The 17245-nt window shown below is 45.3% G+C and overlaps 1 protein-coding gene across 3 annotated transcripts in view; it reads right to left on the bottom strand.

The window, feature by feature from the left end:
• Nucleotides 1-17245, bottom strand: part of HS3ST4 (heparan sulfate-glucosamine 3-sulfotransferase 4) — a gene marked incomplete at its 5' end in the record, with an annotated part of 758541 nt that overhangs the window by 337883 nt on the left and 403413 nt on the right. The window lies entirely within an intron of this gene.

The following is a 17245-nucleotide window of genomic DNA, read 5'->3' as shown; positions in this document are numbered from 1 at the left end:
AAACGCTTCATTTGTGTTTCTCTTAAACTAGAAGCACTGACAATATTGAGCACCCGCAAACCCTCCACCTCCCGCCTCCATGGGAACTGGATGGAGTTGAGTGGTGGCCGCCCCCTGGGAAGGTGGATCACTCTCGGGCCCACCAGCATCCCCACCAGACCCCCTTCACTTATTCTGACACCTGTCCGGTCCCACTGGGCACTTGCCTTGTGGCCCCTGGACTAATCCAACAGGAAAGGAGAGTCATCAAGAACGCCGGGCTAACATCAAACCAGAATAAGACGGCACACTTGACCGTGGCATCGCATTATCCGTAAGGATAAATATTTGCCTGGCATTACAAGAAGGTGAAGTACCCTGAACCACTCAGAGAAAGTGTGCTATGGGAATTTAAAACCAGAAATGAAAATAAAAGTAACTGAGTGAGCTATTTTTTTTCCCCCTTTGCCATTCACGGCACTTCTTAAGGTTGATTTACAAACTCTTATTTTGAAAACCTTTTCTTTCTTTTCTGTCAGTTATATTTCTTCCTTCACCCAAGAAGTTACATTATGGGGAATTCCAAAGAATGCAGGATTTGGAGTCAGGAGGCTCTGCCCCAGACTGGCTGTGGCCACCTGGTGAAATTGATGCCCCTCCCAGAGCCTTACTTTCCTTATCTTTAAAATGGGATGATAAGACCCATAAGAGCTGCTGTGAGGATAAATGAAGCAATGCAGGCAGAAGCTCATTACGCTGTCACTATCCGCAGTGAGTTTACTTCTACGTATCGTCTTTTGCACCATCTTTACACCCAAAATGTAAGCTCTATGAAGTCAGGGGGCTCGTTTTCTTCGTCACTGGATTCCCAGTGCCTGGCACATAACAGGCATTCAATAAATATTTCTCAATTAAAAAATGATGCATGTGGACATAGATGACTGGTGGGTGGAATAATAAATAGATGATATAGAGAGAGGCGGGTTAAATAAAATAGCGAGTGAATGAGTGAGCGGGAAAGACAGAGAGGCAGACAGAACTGTCACCACTACTACCATCTGTATCTCTCCTCTCTGGATACTGACCCAAAGTTTGGCCACAGTCTGCCGAGCTCTTTTGACCACAATTACTAAAATCTTTACACATGTTATGCCCTTGGGTGGACACACTCTTGCTACAATTCATTCTACACTGAAAGGTCACTTGTAAGTGACCTTCACTGTAGGGAAACTAACGTCATTACGTGCCTCCTGGGTGCCAGGAGCGAGGGCAGGCACCGTCATCTCACCTCATCCTCACAACCCGGGGGGGGGGGGGGGGGGGGCGGGCCATTGTTGTCCATCCAGCTCACAGTACAAGAGACTGAGGCTCTGACTGCTTAACTGAGCTTCCCAAGAGCACACAGCTTCTAAGTGCTGGTGCCTATTTTTGAACCTTGCCCTTTGACCCAAGTTCAGAGATATTCCCACATCCATGATAGAACAGACTAGATAAGCCTGGGAGGGTCTTTGCATTATCCTGGGATTCTTGACTTGCTACTGAACGCATGTGCTCTTCTGGTCCCATTCTCTAACCACAGTGGCCGATGAACACACCAACCATTAACCAGTCTGGTAACTCTGAGCCAAGCCTTCTCCCACGACAAGAGAGTGTGCCCTGGGCCAGTCAGCCATGGTTCAGCCACATCCAACTCCCCCTCCCAGTACGGTGCGCTCAGTAAAATAACATGCTTTGTCTGAGTCGGTCACTGATCAGACCAGAATGGGCACCCCACTTAAAGATACATCCACGGGTTGGCCAACAATTACCAGGAGGCTTGCTATAGAGGATTCCACCCACTAGGGTGCAATGGTACGTAGTTAAACCAATGAGGGTGTTCCCTCTGGACAAGTCAGAGCAAATTCACTGAGATGCAGAGAAGCCAAGAGCCAAGGCAGGGTCTAAAAGGGACTTGAAGATCGTCACAGCCCTTCGAGGCAGATGTTCCAGTCCTGAATCCTACTTGCAGAAGGGTGGAATCAACACCCACTGAATCTCCCATCAAAACGATGATAGCCCCTCTCATCTTTGGATCTGATCTAGAATCTGGCCCATGTGCGCTAATCCCAGCTCTAAACCCCATCTGAGTTGGCCCTTATTTCAGGGAATCAGCATTTTCAGTCCCAGCTCAAGTCTAACAATGTCAAGGGCAACCAGAATCCCTTAGAAATGCCTTCTCAGCGGCACTGCTGGATTCCCGTGACGCCTTGGCCCACTGAATAGGAGTATCTTTCAGAATAAATTCAGTGGAACAGAACTTCACGCCAGGATTCGTTTCCTCTACACACACACACACACACACACACGAGAGTCTGCTTTCAAGGATCAAAACGTAACTTTTAATAAGGTGACGGCGGCCTCTGGAAGCCCAGTGGCTGTGGCCTTGCTCTCCACTTCCACAAAATGTTTCACATGATCCCCACCCTGCCACGCTCCAACGGCCAAGTGTGCTGCAGACGTGGCTGTGCTACCCAACGCCACCATTTATTTCTTCCCCCTCTTCCATCTCTTCCCCTTAAGGTACTTCTCTTCTTTTATGTCTAAGCTTTTTTCTGGGTGAAGGAGAGAGCTGGCAGGACCAGAAGGGGGCCTTTTGCAAGGTTACTCTTACCTCTAATACTTCCGCGGCAAGTTCATGCACACACAGCGCCGAGTGGAATTATTTTCTGATCTCCTGTTCTTCAGTCGAAAAGTGATTCCACCAAGATCCACATTCATGGCCACGGTAGCTGGCCATGTGGCAGGGTGCAAAAAAGAACTTGCTACATCTAACATTCACCAGTCATGGTTACATTATTCTCCCTTTGTTTTCCAATCCATCCACTAGCACCAATTTGCATCCCAAGTTACTGGTATGAAGGTGCCATCCCTTTCTAGGGGCAGGCAACGCTAGATGTCCCATAGAAGGAAGCCAAGTTGGCAAAGGCAACTGTGATATTTTCAAGCACTGGCTGGCAGAGGGAAGAGTGATGACAGGATTGCCTCTTGGTGAAAACACACACACACACACACACACAGACACACACACACCACACACACACACACACACACACACACCACACACACAGGGTGTGGTTCAAATCTCAGCTTGGATACGAAGCCGTGTACGATCCTTAGCCTTGCTGTGCCTCTGCTTCCTCACCTGTAAAATGGGGGTGTATTATGAATATTAAAGAGTTTGATGAATGTGTCTATACTACACTAGGGACGAATACGCCCTTTCTCACCCTCCCCTCCTCTTGCAGCTCTGCAAATCATCTCCAGTCCAGATCAACTGCTGGGCTCAGGGTCTGACTGCCCGTGGGCACCTCCCTTCGATGTCCCAACATGTCCCCAACAGAATTCATCATCTTCCCCCACACACCTGCTCATCCTTCTGTGTTCCCTGCATCACTGCCTGGGACCACCTTCCAGCCCGTTGCCCAAGCCAGCAGTCAGCCTGGAATCTGTGCTCTCCTTCACGAGTCCTTTAGAATCTGCCTCCTATTTCCTGACTTCATCCACTTCTTTCCATCCCTGCTCCTGCCGCCCTAATGCAATCCAGGCCATTACCTAGCCTAGTTTTCTAACTGCTCTTTCTGAATCCTTTCTTGCCCTGTCTCATCCATCTCCAGTCCCACACAGCTAAAGCAATGTCTCCAAACACTCAAATCTGAACAAGTCACTCCCTTGCTTAGAAATCTTCAGTGGCTTGTCACTGCCTTCAACATAAAATACAACCTGTCTACATCCCACGGCTTAGGAAGCCCTTCGCGGTCCGATCTTCTCCATCCCTCTGCAGCCACACTTGCAGCCCCTCCCTCCTGGCTTTTAAGATCCAGGCACAATGACTTTCTTTCTGTCTCCCATACACACCCTTCAGAGCTCTGAACGTGTTCCTTTCCTCTTCCTGCAAGACCCATGTCCCTCCCCCAGCCACACCCCCTCATCTGACAAATTCTCATCCTTCCGATACTTGACCTAGACAGTGTCTGTCCTGTCGGTGCTCGTATCCCAGCACCCACCACAGTGCCTGGTACTTGGTAGATATTTGGCAAATGCGTGAATAATGTGACACTCAAAAGGTTTGCCTAGAGGTGGCAGGAAAATGTCTGCTCTGGACCCCTGAGGGCCTGGGCTGGGTTTACCCTTTCAAGTCCATTCTCACAATTGGTTGAAGCCTGCCGGGAGGAGACCTGGGAGGTGGCCATCAGGTGGCATTTCCTGTTGCCTGGGCTGTCTTCCATCCTGCAGAAGCAGCTGAGCAGAAAGCAAAACAGCCTCGGAGATTCACAAGAGGTTGCAACGTCCCCAAAGGCAAGTTTCTCCTATAAACCTGGAGTTTCCTACCGTAACTCCCGGGACTCAGAGGACCTTGCCTGAGGATAGAGCAGGCTTCTTATTAGGCAGCCTGCTACCCGAGATTGCTGCTGCTCTAAGATGGATCAGGTGAAGCTGCCGGAGGGGCAAGGGTGCAGGAAGTGACGAGAAGCAGGTCGCTGAGACGAGCTCTTCAACTTCCCGCATCCTCTCTGCCTCCTGGGCACCTGGGTGTCTGTTCCTTTCCCACCACGCATTTCACGACCCTACAGACTCGAGTCCTATCACCATGTCTGGACGCCCCGCCCTTCCTGGTTCGGCATGTTCACCATCGGCTTTCGCCCCAGCTTTTGCTTGAGTTAAATCTCTCGGCAGATGCCTTCGGATGCCTCATCCACAACATCCTCCTCACAGGAGGTGGTCTTGCGAGTGACAGCGTCTCTGAAGCCAAGCAGACGTGCTCCTTCTTCTTTCACTCTTCGTGGAACTCCCCAGCCCACGCCCATCACCTGCAACCCCTCTCCAGTGGGATCTTCCAAAAGAGGACGGTGATTATGCGTGTGGACTCTGGAGTCAGACCGACCTGGGTTGCAATCCTGCCTCTTCCAATGACCTGGGCAAGTCAGTCAACCTCTCTGAACTCCACTCTCCTTGACTGTAAAATGAGAAAGACTGTAGCTGCCTCAGAGGATCGCTCTGAGAATTAAATTAATACATATAAAGTGTATGTAGCTGGCACATGGCAACCACTCAGTAAACAGTATAATTAGGTAATAACTATTATGCCAGTGCAGCACAGCAGTGATGCCAGAACAGAGGCACAGAGTAGGCATTTAAGAAGTATTTACTGAATCAATATGTAAACTCTGCCCTTTAAGATACTGGAGAGCAGCCCAAGAACCAAGAGCTGGTTCCCTTCGGCCTCTTGGCTCAGTCTCCGTGTCAAGTGGATGTGGACAAACGGCTCCATGCAACACACGCATTCCTCGGTGGGACCCACCCCAGGCCTGGTTCATGGAGATCCCCACTCCTTCCTGGATGGTCTACCAATCAGCTTAGATCAAGGCTGCACTGTCCAGGTCTGAGGTATCCAATATGGTAGCCGCTAGCCACACGTGACTTTTTAAAATTTAAATTTAGGGAATCCCCTGGCGGTCCAGTGGTTAGGACTCGGTGCTCTCATGGTCAAGGGCCCGGGTTCAATCCCTGGTCAGGGAACTAAGATCCCACAAGCCGCGCGGCGTGGCCAAAAAAATAAATAAAATAAAATTTAAATTTGTTAAAATTAAATAAAAATTCAAATTTATTAAAATTAAGTTAAATTAAAAGTCTCAGGAGCTTCCCTGGTGGCGCAGTGGTTGAGAATCTGCCTGCCAATGCAGGGGACACGGGTTCGAGCCCTGGTCTGGGAAGATCCCACATGCCGCGGAGCAACTGGGCCCGTGAGCCACAACTACTGAGCCTGCGCGTCTGGAGCCTGTGCTCCGCAACAAGAGAGGCCGCGATAGTGAGAGGCCCGCGCACCGCGATGAAGGGTGGCCCCCGCTCGCCGCAACTAGAGAGAGCCCTCGCACAGAAACGAAGACCCAACACAGCTAAATAAATAAATAAATAAATAAATAAAATAATTAATTAAAAAAAAAAGTCTCAGTCACATGCACTAGACACATTTCAAGTGCTCAACAGCCACATGTGACTGGTGGCCACCATGTTCAAGCACACAGGCAGAGAATATCTCCATCATGGCAGAAAGTCCTGTTGAACAGGGCCGGTGCAGGGCCATCTGAGTTAGATGGTAGCTATGGAACGATGCACAGTGATGATCTGCTGAGCAAGATGTGGCTGCAGGAAACCCACTGGACAGATCCTGACCAGGCCCTGGTGTCCCCAGGACCCTAACCTCACCTGGCTTTGACCTGGCTCTGTCTGACTCTGGTATCTGGTTTGGAGACCACTCCGCATGCATCCAATCACCCTGGCAAGCCGCAACCCCCCTTGCCCTGTCTGGCTTGGCTTTGACCATTTGCACACACTCCTGTTCGAAGCCCCACATCAGGGAGGTTCTGTAGTTCGTCTCCCTTGCCTCCGCCTCAGCACCACGCCTACAGCCCACTTCCTTAGACTATCCTGAGCCCTCTTTTTCAGTAGGGTCACTGCTATGGGCTGAACTGTGTCCCTCCACAAAAAATTCATAGGTTGAAGCCTTAGTCCCCAGTTATCAGAATATAACTGTATTGGGATACAGAGACTTTAAAGAAATAATTAAGTTACAGTGGGGTCATTAGGGTGGGTCCTAATCCAGTATGACCGATGTATTTATAAGAGGAGATTAGGACACAGAGAGACACACAGACACACACAGACCAAGGGACAACCATGTGAGGACACAGCTAGAAGGCGACCGTCTGCAAGCCAAGGGAGAGAAGCTGATCCAGTCTTGGACTTCCAATCTCCAATACTGTGAGAAAATATGTTTCTGTTCTTTAAGGCTCCACAGTGCGTGGTACTTCGTTAGGACAGCCGAAGCAGACGAATACAATTGCCCAGAATGGAGTTCAAGTCTCTGCCATTTACAATGCCACCTTCGGCAGCTTTCCGAACCTCAGCCTCAGTTTTCCTATTTATAAAGGAAGGAAACACCCATCTTCTATCTCCTAGGGTTATCAGTCCCTGGTACTAATCGCTCTTTGGCCCCATGGCTGTTGCCTGTGCGAAGGAAGTTTTCCCTCCCTCCCCTCCTCAGCCACCAAGCCCTCACTTCCACGTCTCAGCTGATCAGTCACACTCCAGCTTCTATAACAGGCCTGTTACAAGCACACGGCCCCTCCTGTCAGCGCAGGCTGACTGGGGCCCTCTCTCCTCTAGCACCTGTCCTCAGTGTCTATGTGGTTGGTAGAACAGAAGCTACCTTGCTTTCAAGATCCCAACTGGGGAGCCGATATATTAAACATGTGCTGTGATTCTTCAGTGTTCCTGACAGCGTAATAGGGGCTGGACACTCAACAGAGAACAAGACAGGTTCGGTCCTCGACTTCCCGTGGTTTTGCTTCTCCTCGGCCTCCACCTGAATAGACACCTGCACCCAATCTCCATCTTAGCGTCTAGGAAGAAAGGCTGAGGAGTCCGAGATTCCCCCTCAATTAGGCACCTGAGGAAAGGAAAAGGAAAGGAGACAGGAATCCCATAACATATGACCAGAATGTAATGGATAGACATAAAAATAAATTACAAAGAATGCTCCACATCGTATGTCATCAGGGAAAGGCAAATTAAAATAACAAAGAGATACCACTACACGCCTGTTAGAATGGCCAAAATCTGGAACACTGACAACACCAAATGCTGACAAGGATGTGGAACAACAAAACCTTGCCCTCACTGCTAGTGGGAATGCAAAGTGGTACAGCCTCTCTGGAAGATGGTTTGGCACTTTCTTACGGAACTAAACATCCTCTTACCATATGATCCAGCAATTGTGCTCCTTGTATTTATTTACCCAATGGAGTTGAAAATGTATGTCCACACAAATATCTGCACACAGATCTTCAGAGCAGCTTTCCTCGTAAATGCCAAAACTTGGATGCAACCAAGATGTCCTTCAGTAGGTGAACGAATATATAAACTGTGGTACCTTCAGACAATACAATATTATTCAGAGCTCAAAAGAAATGAGCTATCAAGCCATGAAAAGACATGGAGGAACTTTAAATGCATAGTATTAAGTGAAAGAAACCAATGTGAAAAGGCTACATGCTGTACAACATTCTGGAAAAGGCAAAACTCTGAAGACGGTAAAAAAGGTCAGTGGTTGCCAAGAGTTGGGGGAAGAGGGATGACTAGGCAGTGCACAGAGGATTTTAGGCAGTGAAAATACATTATATAAAATTATAATGTTTGATGCATGTCGTTAGAAATTTGTCCAAACCCATAGTATGTACAACACCATGAGGGGAAGCCAGTGTAAACTATGGACCTTGGTGATAATGATGTGTCAATGTAGGTTCATCAATGGTAACAAATGTACCTCTCTGGTGGGGGGATGTTGACAATGGAGGAGGCTATGCATGTACGGAGAAAGGGGAATATGGGAAATCTCTGTACCTATTCTATTTGGCCGTGAATCTAAAATTGCTCTTTAAAGAGACTATTGCTCTTTAAAGATGCATAAAATGGCAATAAATAAATTATAAAGTATAAAAAGGCAAACTATTTAATCAATCAAAAATAAAATTTTAAAGTATAAAAATAAATTTATTTGTACAGAGTAGGACGCTACTACCATTCCTCTAGCAAAGGAAAAATTTTACGATCTCCTGCTTCAATTACTTGAACTGGGATTACTTTGTTCTAGTCATTTCAAAACCCAATTGGCAATGTTTATGTAGCATATAGCAGTCATCCAACTATCAATAACTGAACACCTGCTATGTCTCAGGCCCTGGGATCTTCTCCAGGCCCTACAGAGCAGGGGGCAAGTTCTGGGGGAGATATAACATCTTAAACCCACAAAACAAGCAATACTTTGCTCTCTGAGTTAAAATAATAATCTTTATTGAGCTATTAATATATACCAGACATTGCACCAAGTGTTTACCATAGTAAGAGCTGGCCCTTATTGAACACCTACTATGTGCAGCACTCTGTTCTAAGCAATTTACATATATTGACTCATTTAATCCTCACAAGTCTATGATATATGTGCTATTACTATCCCATTTTACGGATGATAAAATGAAGGCACAGAGAGTTTAAGTGAATTTTGTCAAAGTCCCTCAACCAGGAGGTGGCAGAAAGCTTCAAACCCAGCCAGTCTGGCCCCAGAGCCTAGGATGAAGGTAGGTTTCATAATTGTACCTGGTTTAAAGATAAGGAACATAAAGCTCAAGGTAGTTAAATATCTTGCCCAAGGTCACATGCCTATAAGTGTTTGACATTTGAACCCAGGTTTTAAAAAGTTATACTATTGAACAGAATCAAGTTGGAGGACTCAACACTTCCTGGTTTCAAACATACAACAAAGCTACAACAGTCAAAACAGTGTGGTACTGGAATTAACTAATCTACCAGGGCCACTTAGTACAGTTGTACAAGTTGAACAGGGCATAAATCCAGAGAGCAGCATTCACATTGGGATCTATGTGAAGTGTCGTCCTAGAGTTGTGCAGTGCACAACCTGTTCAATCTTACTTGGCAATCCCGAATGTATAGGAAACTGATTTTATTAAACTATAAACACAGGTAAGAGGTTATTAAATTAATATTGGAAACATATGGCTAGCTACCTGCCCTCAGGTTATTCTTGATCTTATTAAATACATAAGTATTTTCAGGATGAGAGCTGAAGGAGCTATTCTAACAAATTTTGCTCCACTTCTTTCAATGAAGCATGAAGTTTCATAGGCTTTCACCATCAGGTGCAAGAAAGATATAACTTCAAAGCAGTTTTGCTTCTTTGCTGTGCTATGCTGTTAGGTCCTTTTTTTTGTTTGTTTTACAGTGTTTTCAACTCCATTGTAATTCTTTATCTTTCCTCATCTTTCTGTACCAGCACCAGTGACATCTGTTTCACTAAGGTTCATTTTTATCAACAAAGCAGTTTCACTACAAGGTTAGATTGTAGGTTTTGAGGAGCTGCAGATACCTCTGCCTCCAGAGGAAGGTTTGTGGTCAATATTGAACTTGAAGGCCTGGGTTCTTCTTAGGGGTGAAATGAGAGGAGGGGAAGTGGTACAAACGGCTGCCATGTGATTCACCCTCTCTCTGTCTCAATTGAGGTTCTGTCTCAATCTCTTCTCTTGCCCTTGCTGTCAACTATTCCTGCTGCTGTCATATTTTCATTCAGACTCACATCTTTCCTCAACTGGATAATTGTAACAGCCTTTCTATTTTTAGATTTGTCCAGCACCCTCCCCTCCAACTGTAAAACCATCACCATCAGCAACCAGAGTGATTTACTAAATCACTGTTCCAACAATACCTATGTCACTTCTCTGCTTAAAATTCTTCCAAGATTCTGTGATTCCTGCAGTAAGGGTTACAGACTCAAATGTCTTTCAGGAGCAAAGAGTAACATAAAGGAAAGAAACCGGCGTGTGTGTGTGTGTGTCTGTGTGTGTCTATAATGCCACCTAGAGCTGTATCCTTCCCACATTGACATACTTTGTTTGCATATTAAAGATGAAGGAATATTCTTCACTTCCACAAAGAAATATGTTTTCTCTCTCACTTTTCTTGAAAGAGACAGACCTCTCAGTCTAGCTTTTGTTTTTCTTCTTTTAATAGAGACATAAGGAAAGGAAATATTTTACGTTCCTCTTTACTCTCAGACAAACAGCAGTACAAGCGTGATGATAAAAGAAAACTGATACTCAGCTTCAATGTGGGGACTACCATGGGGAGGGCATGACTGGGGCAAGCTGGGAGACACGTGCCCCAGCTTCAGAGAGCAGCTTTGACTGGACGGTCAGCCCAAGGTGGGCCCAGAGTTGCTGAATTTTCTGATTTTTCCAAGAGAAGCTGGAAATATGGATTTCTGTGTGTGAATCTCTTAATTAAAAATGGGGAAATTGATTCATTTTTGAAAACCTCTGTCCAGGCAGAACATAGCACAGCTGCAGGCCAAATGTAACCTGTGACTTTCACTTGATGACCTCTGACTTAGAATACAAAGGTTTCCTCACCTCCCTGCACTGCACCGACTTGCTCCGTTCACTCTTAGACCCGCTCCATGCATGCCATGACTGACCCAGCTCTGCATCTTTGCGCGTGCTGTTTCTTCTTACTCCTTTTCTACCTGAAAAACTCCTTCTCCTCCAAAGCATGAATGTCACCTCATCAGTAGAGCCTTCCTGATTCCCCTGGCAGAGTTCATCACTGTCTCTCTAGGGCTCCCTTAGTACTCTGAACATTACATTGTGAACCCACTTTTCACATTGCTTATATTAATTTCTGTCTCTCTTAATAGGATGTGAACTTCTTAGAGGTACGTCTTACCCATCTCTATGGCTCCAATGCTACCAACGGGGCTTACTGCAGAGTAAGCTTGCATGAATATTGGTTGGACGGATGGGTGCCTGGCTGGCTGGCTGGGGGCATGGAGGCATGGATTGTGTGATTGGAGGCTCCTCACCAAGACCTTAGCAACAGCTGTCAAGGATTAGTCCGGACCCTGGCTTTATTTAAGTTCCTCAAACACACTAAGCTCATTCCTTTACCAGGGACTTTGACCTTGTTCTTTCCCCAGTTCTTTCTAAGACTAGCTCCTTCTCAAGATTCAGGCTTCAACTCAGATGATACCTCCTTAGAAAACCTTTCTCAACCACCCCAATCATAAGAACCACAACAAAGTCAATAATTATTACATCGTTGGGTTTGTTAGTAATTCTCACTGAATAAAACTGCTTTGTCTATATTTTTGTTTACACGTGTATTTCATGCCTCCCATCCACCTACATTAGAAAGCTTCATGAAGGCACTGCTATAGATTTATGCCTACCATTGTGTCTGGAACATTGTAGATGCTGAATAAATATAAATAAAGTGATTACTAGGAAGGAAATAATCAATTAAATGAACGAGTAGAACCCACTTCTCTGGTGCTTTTTATTGGCCTTTGTGGCAAAACAAAACAAAACACAAAACAACACTGGGAATAAGAAATCTCTTGTCCTTATTAAGATTTCCTCTAGGAAGCTGCACGTTTAAGCTGTTAAAAGAGAGTCTGGGGTTTAGAGCCAGATAGACCTGAGTGTGAGACCAGGACTTGTCACTTATCATCACTAAGTGACCTTGGGAAAACCACTTAACTTGCGAACCCTCAGTTACAGAACACAAACTAAACACCCAACTGAACAGCAGCAACACGGGGCTACTGTGAGGCCGTGCCCACTGGCCACTAATGTCACGAGACGTGGCCTGTGAAGCAAAGACATCAACACATCTGACTTCTTCCCAAAGCACTTTACTTACTGGGGCTTTGCAAGCCACCAGCTCTGTGAAAGCCTGTTGAGCTGGACAAAGGTCACGAGTGATACATCACCCTCTGTGCTATTCACCAGAAAGCTTCAGGGTCTCCCCACCACCGCCACTGCAGCTGAGGGGGAATGGTGCCCACACCCCGTGCCAGCCTGATCAGAAGCAACCCGTGCCAGGACAACACTTGCTTCCAGGCTGACTTCCTCTTAGCAATGCCACTGTCCTGGGGAAATTTCTCCTGAGCCCCGTTTCCTTGGAGGTCAGACCACCATATAAGTGAATCTTCTCCGTGGGCCCAGCATATGTCAACGTGGTATTTTGCTAGGAAAACTCATAAGGAGGATTGTCGGCTGCAATACAACACTCACTCTATAATACCGTCAGTCTAATTGTTTCCAGAAGCAAACAATTATAACAGTTGATGAGAAAAACTCTATCTGTAATTGTGGGTCCTCCACACCTGCTTCCCAAACACGGCAGTTGGAGAGGAACCGGTGCAGATATGAAAGTACAGTGTGTATTTAGCAATATGGCACCTAAATGCATCACAGCAGACCTGTCGGGGAAATAAACAGCGTTCAAGTGTATTTTTGGAAGACAAATACTCAATACTTCATTTCATGTATGTTTGCAGTTAGTGGTTAATCTCAGACAATGAAGAGACAGCTGTGTTTCACGTGGCTACTGAGGAAATGCAGAAATGATTGTGAGAGTGATTGAGGATTTTGAAAGAGCCCAAATCCCAAGCCAGCAATGCCCTTTGTTGCTTTTTTTCTCCTTCTTTTAAATTTGCCTATAATCCATTCAGACAAATCCTTTTATCGCGTTGATTTCCTCTCCTCATTATAACCAACGTGATTAATTGCTAAACTTTTCCCTCATTCTTGCCCAACTCTAAGATCTCATTTTTCATGTGCAGAATGGCCTTTCTTTTCCCAGTACACATATCTGCACTCCCCCCAAAGCATCTCTATTTTATGTCTCCGGGTTATTAATAATAGTTTTCAATTGGCCCATCCGGCTGGCCATTTGCAAATGTGAAATATGCCTAGACCCGGCTGAGCAATGCTGGAGAAGAGCCCAACACCTTGATTCGATAATCAGTCGGCATAATTAGTGACTGTGACCCTCAGAGTCTTTCATGAAAGTCCTCTTTTCGTGACATATTTATTCATGGAGTAAAAGGAACCGGGAAGGCCCTTCCTAAGCCCATCTCCACCTGTATTTCCCAAAGCTGATCTGAATCACTCCCTGGCTTGGAAGCTTCCAAACAGTCCCAGATTTAATCTTAGGATGAAAAAGAAAATAAAAGAAAATGGAAGCAGTAGAGCAGATTTAAAACTTAGTGTCACAGAAACACAGTGGGAAAGCCATTTTTTTTTAACAGTCGAATGCATAACAACTTAGGGACTTCCTTTCATCATCGTAGGCTGAGATCACTACCGACGGCAGCAGACCTGTCTTTTCTTACTCTAACCTTCCAGCAAACAGTCTAATCCTCATTTCCCACAAACACTACCACTGTGTGTAAGCCAAACAGCAGTGGAAAACATGAAAGGCAATTAGATTGAAATCGAGTCCTGCTTACTCCCCACCAGCTCATTTTTTTTTTCCACTAAGAGACTCTTCGGTCTAGTAACAAATATGATTCCTGTTTAGCATAGTGTAAAGCAGCAATGAAATGCAGGTCTGTTCACTATGCAGCTAACTGATGACATAAACTCCTGAAAGGAGACTCAAAACACAGATTCCTAACAAAAACCCAGAGTGCTTTGTAATTACTTCTATGTCATTCCTACATAATCAATGTCGCTCCGGCACTCACAGAGCTTAATTCCTGGCTTTGTGTAATGTTCTCTGACATTCTGTGAGTCACATTATAAGGATCCTCAGCTCAGTCTCTGCCACGTACTGCATTTTCCCAGTGATGGCCACAATGAAAGAGCATCTCCATGACTGGAGAGTTATAGAGGGGAAATGAATGAAGCCGGGCTCACATGCACTTAAGCACACATGCAATCCATCCGCATCCTCACACACTGTCAGGGGAAATCTCTCTCCTGAGGTGGACAGAGGAGTGATGGCGATGAGCCGTTTCAAACCAGGCTCTGGCCAGGACCCGCATGACACCCTCCTGTAAGGTCATGGGTCTCAGCGTGTGCAGACACCGGGGAGGGGTGCGGTTTTAAGCATGCTTCATCAATTCTTTATGTATCATGAGAACATCAAGTGGCAGCTTCTTGGCTCCTCTTCAGCAGCCCTCCCACCGCACAACAGGGACTCCCTGCAAATTAACATTCCTTTCCCTCCGCCTGCCCTGCCCTCAAGTTTTCAAACATAACAACAATCGCAATGAAATAATGAGAGAGACTCATTCGAATGCTGTAGAGGGAACTGTTTTATTGCTAAGGGAGCAAAGAGAACTAATTGAATCCACTGGAAAGAAAGAATTAGAAGGGAAAAGAAAAAAAAGGAGAGTGAAGTAACAGGATGGAATGATGAAGACACGCACACATGCACACACACACAGATGCAGGGCAGGTGAGTGGGAACCTGAATATTCATAGGAGAGAAACTGTGTACGTGTGAATGAAAAGAGCTTCCAAGATGGCAACACCGCCGAGGGCTGGGCTCAAGAGTACTGAGAAAGTTCCTCAACCACCGTATACTCTGAGCTTTCCAAGAGCTACACGATATTAGCTGGAGCACGTAATAGCAGTCTGCATCCAGGCACAAAGGTAACATCAAGTCCCAACAGCATGTGTGGTGGCTATAAAACATAGCTGCAAACTCTATGACACTCATTCCATAGAAAATGGAAATCAATGCAGGTGGATTCATCCCCTTTGACCCCTGGAGTATGAAGTGATGTTATGTGACTTCCAAGGCTACATCACTAAAGACCATGAGGCTTCTACCTCTGTCACCAGAATGCTAGCTCTGGGAACCCTGAGCTACAATGTGAGAAGTCTGACTACCCTGAGTCACCATGCTGTGAGGAAGCCCAAGCCATATGGAAGCATTCTAATCAACCATCCCAGCTGAACCCAGTCTTTGCGACATACTAGCCCAGGCCCAACATATATGAATTAAGAAGCCTCCAGAGGATTCTAGCACCAAGCTATTTGGGTTCTCCCAGCTGAGGCCCCAGGCTCTGTGAAGCAGAGACACACCAACCCTGCTGGGCACTGTTCTATTTCTCCCCCACAGAATCCATGAGCCTAATAAAATAATTGTTGTTGCATGGTACAAAATTTTGTGAGTGAGTTACAGCACAACAGCAAATCAGAATAGCATGTGTTTATTCTCTCTGCTTCTTCAGAAAATAATCAATTTCTACATTATTAACCTTAATTTCAGCATCTGGAAAATGGAACTAATAATATCTACCTCACAGAGTTTTTTGAAGAGCCACTAAAATATAATAATAGTAATAATAATTAATAATAAACTAACAACATTTGTTCAGAGCTTCTTCTGTTTCTGGACCCATGTCACGTAACTTAATTCTCTTAACAAACTCATGAAGCACAAAGCCAGTATTATCCCTTCTAAGAGTGGGGAACTGAGGCACAGAGAGAAATACAGTTTTCCGAAACTCACACAGTAAGAGGCAGAATATGAATTCGAAACCAAAGCAGGCTTCCTCCAGCCTCTTAACCACTCTAAAAATCTGCTTATAGACAGTCAAGCATAGAAGACAGTGCCTAACACGTCTTTAAGCTTGAGCGATATTTACTTGTTGTAATTACTATCGTTGTTGCTGTCGTTCTTGTTTAAGAATCTGATAACTAAGAGATACAGACTCAGGAAATACCAAAATGGGTTTTTCCTACTTCCCTGTGTTAGAATCTGCAGGTGAACTTGGCAGTGGTTTGTCCACTGTCTATAATCCCCCCAGAAAATGGGAAGACTATTCATATTGTACATTTCATACGCCAAAAAGATTTCAATTTCATGCTGTACTGAACCTTAGAAATGCCCCCCTTAATCCTGTTTTTATTCTAAACCAGTATAAAAACTTTAACATTTCCTAACGGAGCATACGTTTATTCATTCCTACCAACCTAATGGCAATTTATGAGAAGTCAAGCAATAGCCAGTAAGATAAGCTTGAAGCTTTGGTTCCAAAAGTTCAATCAGTTAACCTAGGACAGCAATCACTTCCCCAGAATGAATAATGATGTGGAATAATATTTGGATAGAGATAAACCCTTTTTGCATAGAAAATTGCATTATCATGTGCAGTATCTCAGCTGGATATGTAAGTTTACCAATAAGAATATGGCTTCATGCATTTTTATCATGGAGCTTTTGATTCTGAGATTTCCAGAGGATTCTGCTTTGAGAAAGGAATCCTTCATGTTTGTATAATGTGTGATGCTCTCTGAGCTGTAGATACGAGGGTGGGAAGGCAGGAGCTGGGCTCTGCAGCTTCTGAAAAGCTGCCACCACACTTTCCCAGGGGTTCTTCATTCCACTTAGCAAGGCAGGGAAAGCTAGCAATGCACAGTGAGACAGAGTTCTTTAAAGAAACGGCATTAAAAATAACTATCATGTCAATTTCAGCTAATGGGGCACAGTATGGGCTCATTTTAAAGCGAGGAGGAGTGGCATGCAACCATTAAGAAAGAAATGCTTATGCCATATGGAAGCATACCCATCCAAGCACAGCCAGGAGTTCTCTGGGGAGAACTCAATGCGTCTCTCCCACAGACTTGGAGTGGGACCTCCCAGTGACCAGATCCCAGACAATCATTAAGGAAGTATAATTATAAATGAAATTAGTGAGAAAGTAGCCAAGGTTTTTTCCCACTGGAGCTTCAATGACTCCTACTGGCATGAGAGAGAGAGAGAGACTAAATTCCTGAATTCCACTAACTTCCCTTTCACAGGTGCAATTGAGACAACATCAAGATGCACACACCTGCTTGCCAGCTGACGCATTTACCTG

The sequence above is a fragment of the Balaenoptera borealis genome (assembly GCF_965194805.1).
Source record: "Balaenoptera borealis genome assembly, chromosome: 16".
NCBI lineage: Eukaryota > Metazoa > Chordata > Mammalia > Artiodactyla > Balaenopteridae > Balaenoptera > Balaenoptera borealis.
The sequence above is the reverse complement of the archived record's forward strand: the minus strand, read 5'-3'. Positions and strand labels throughout refer to the sequence as shown.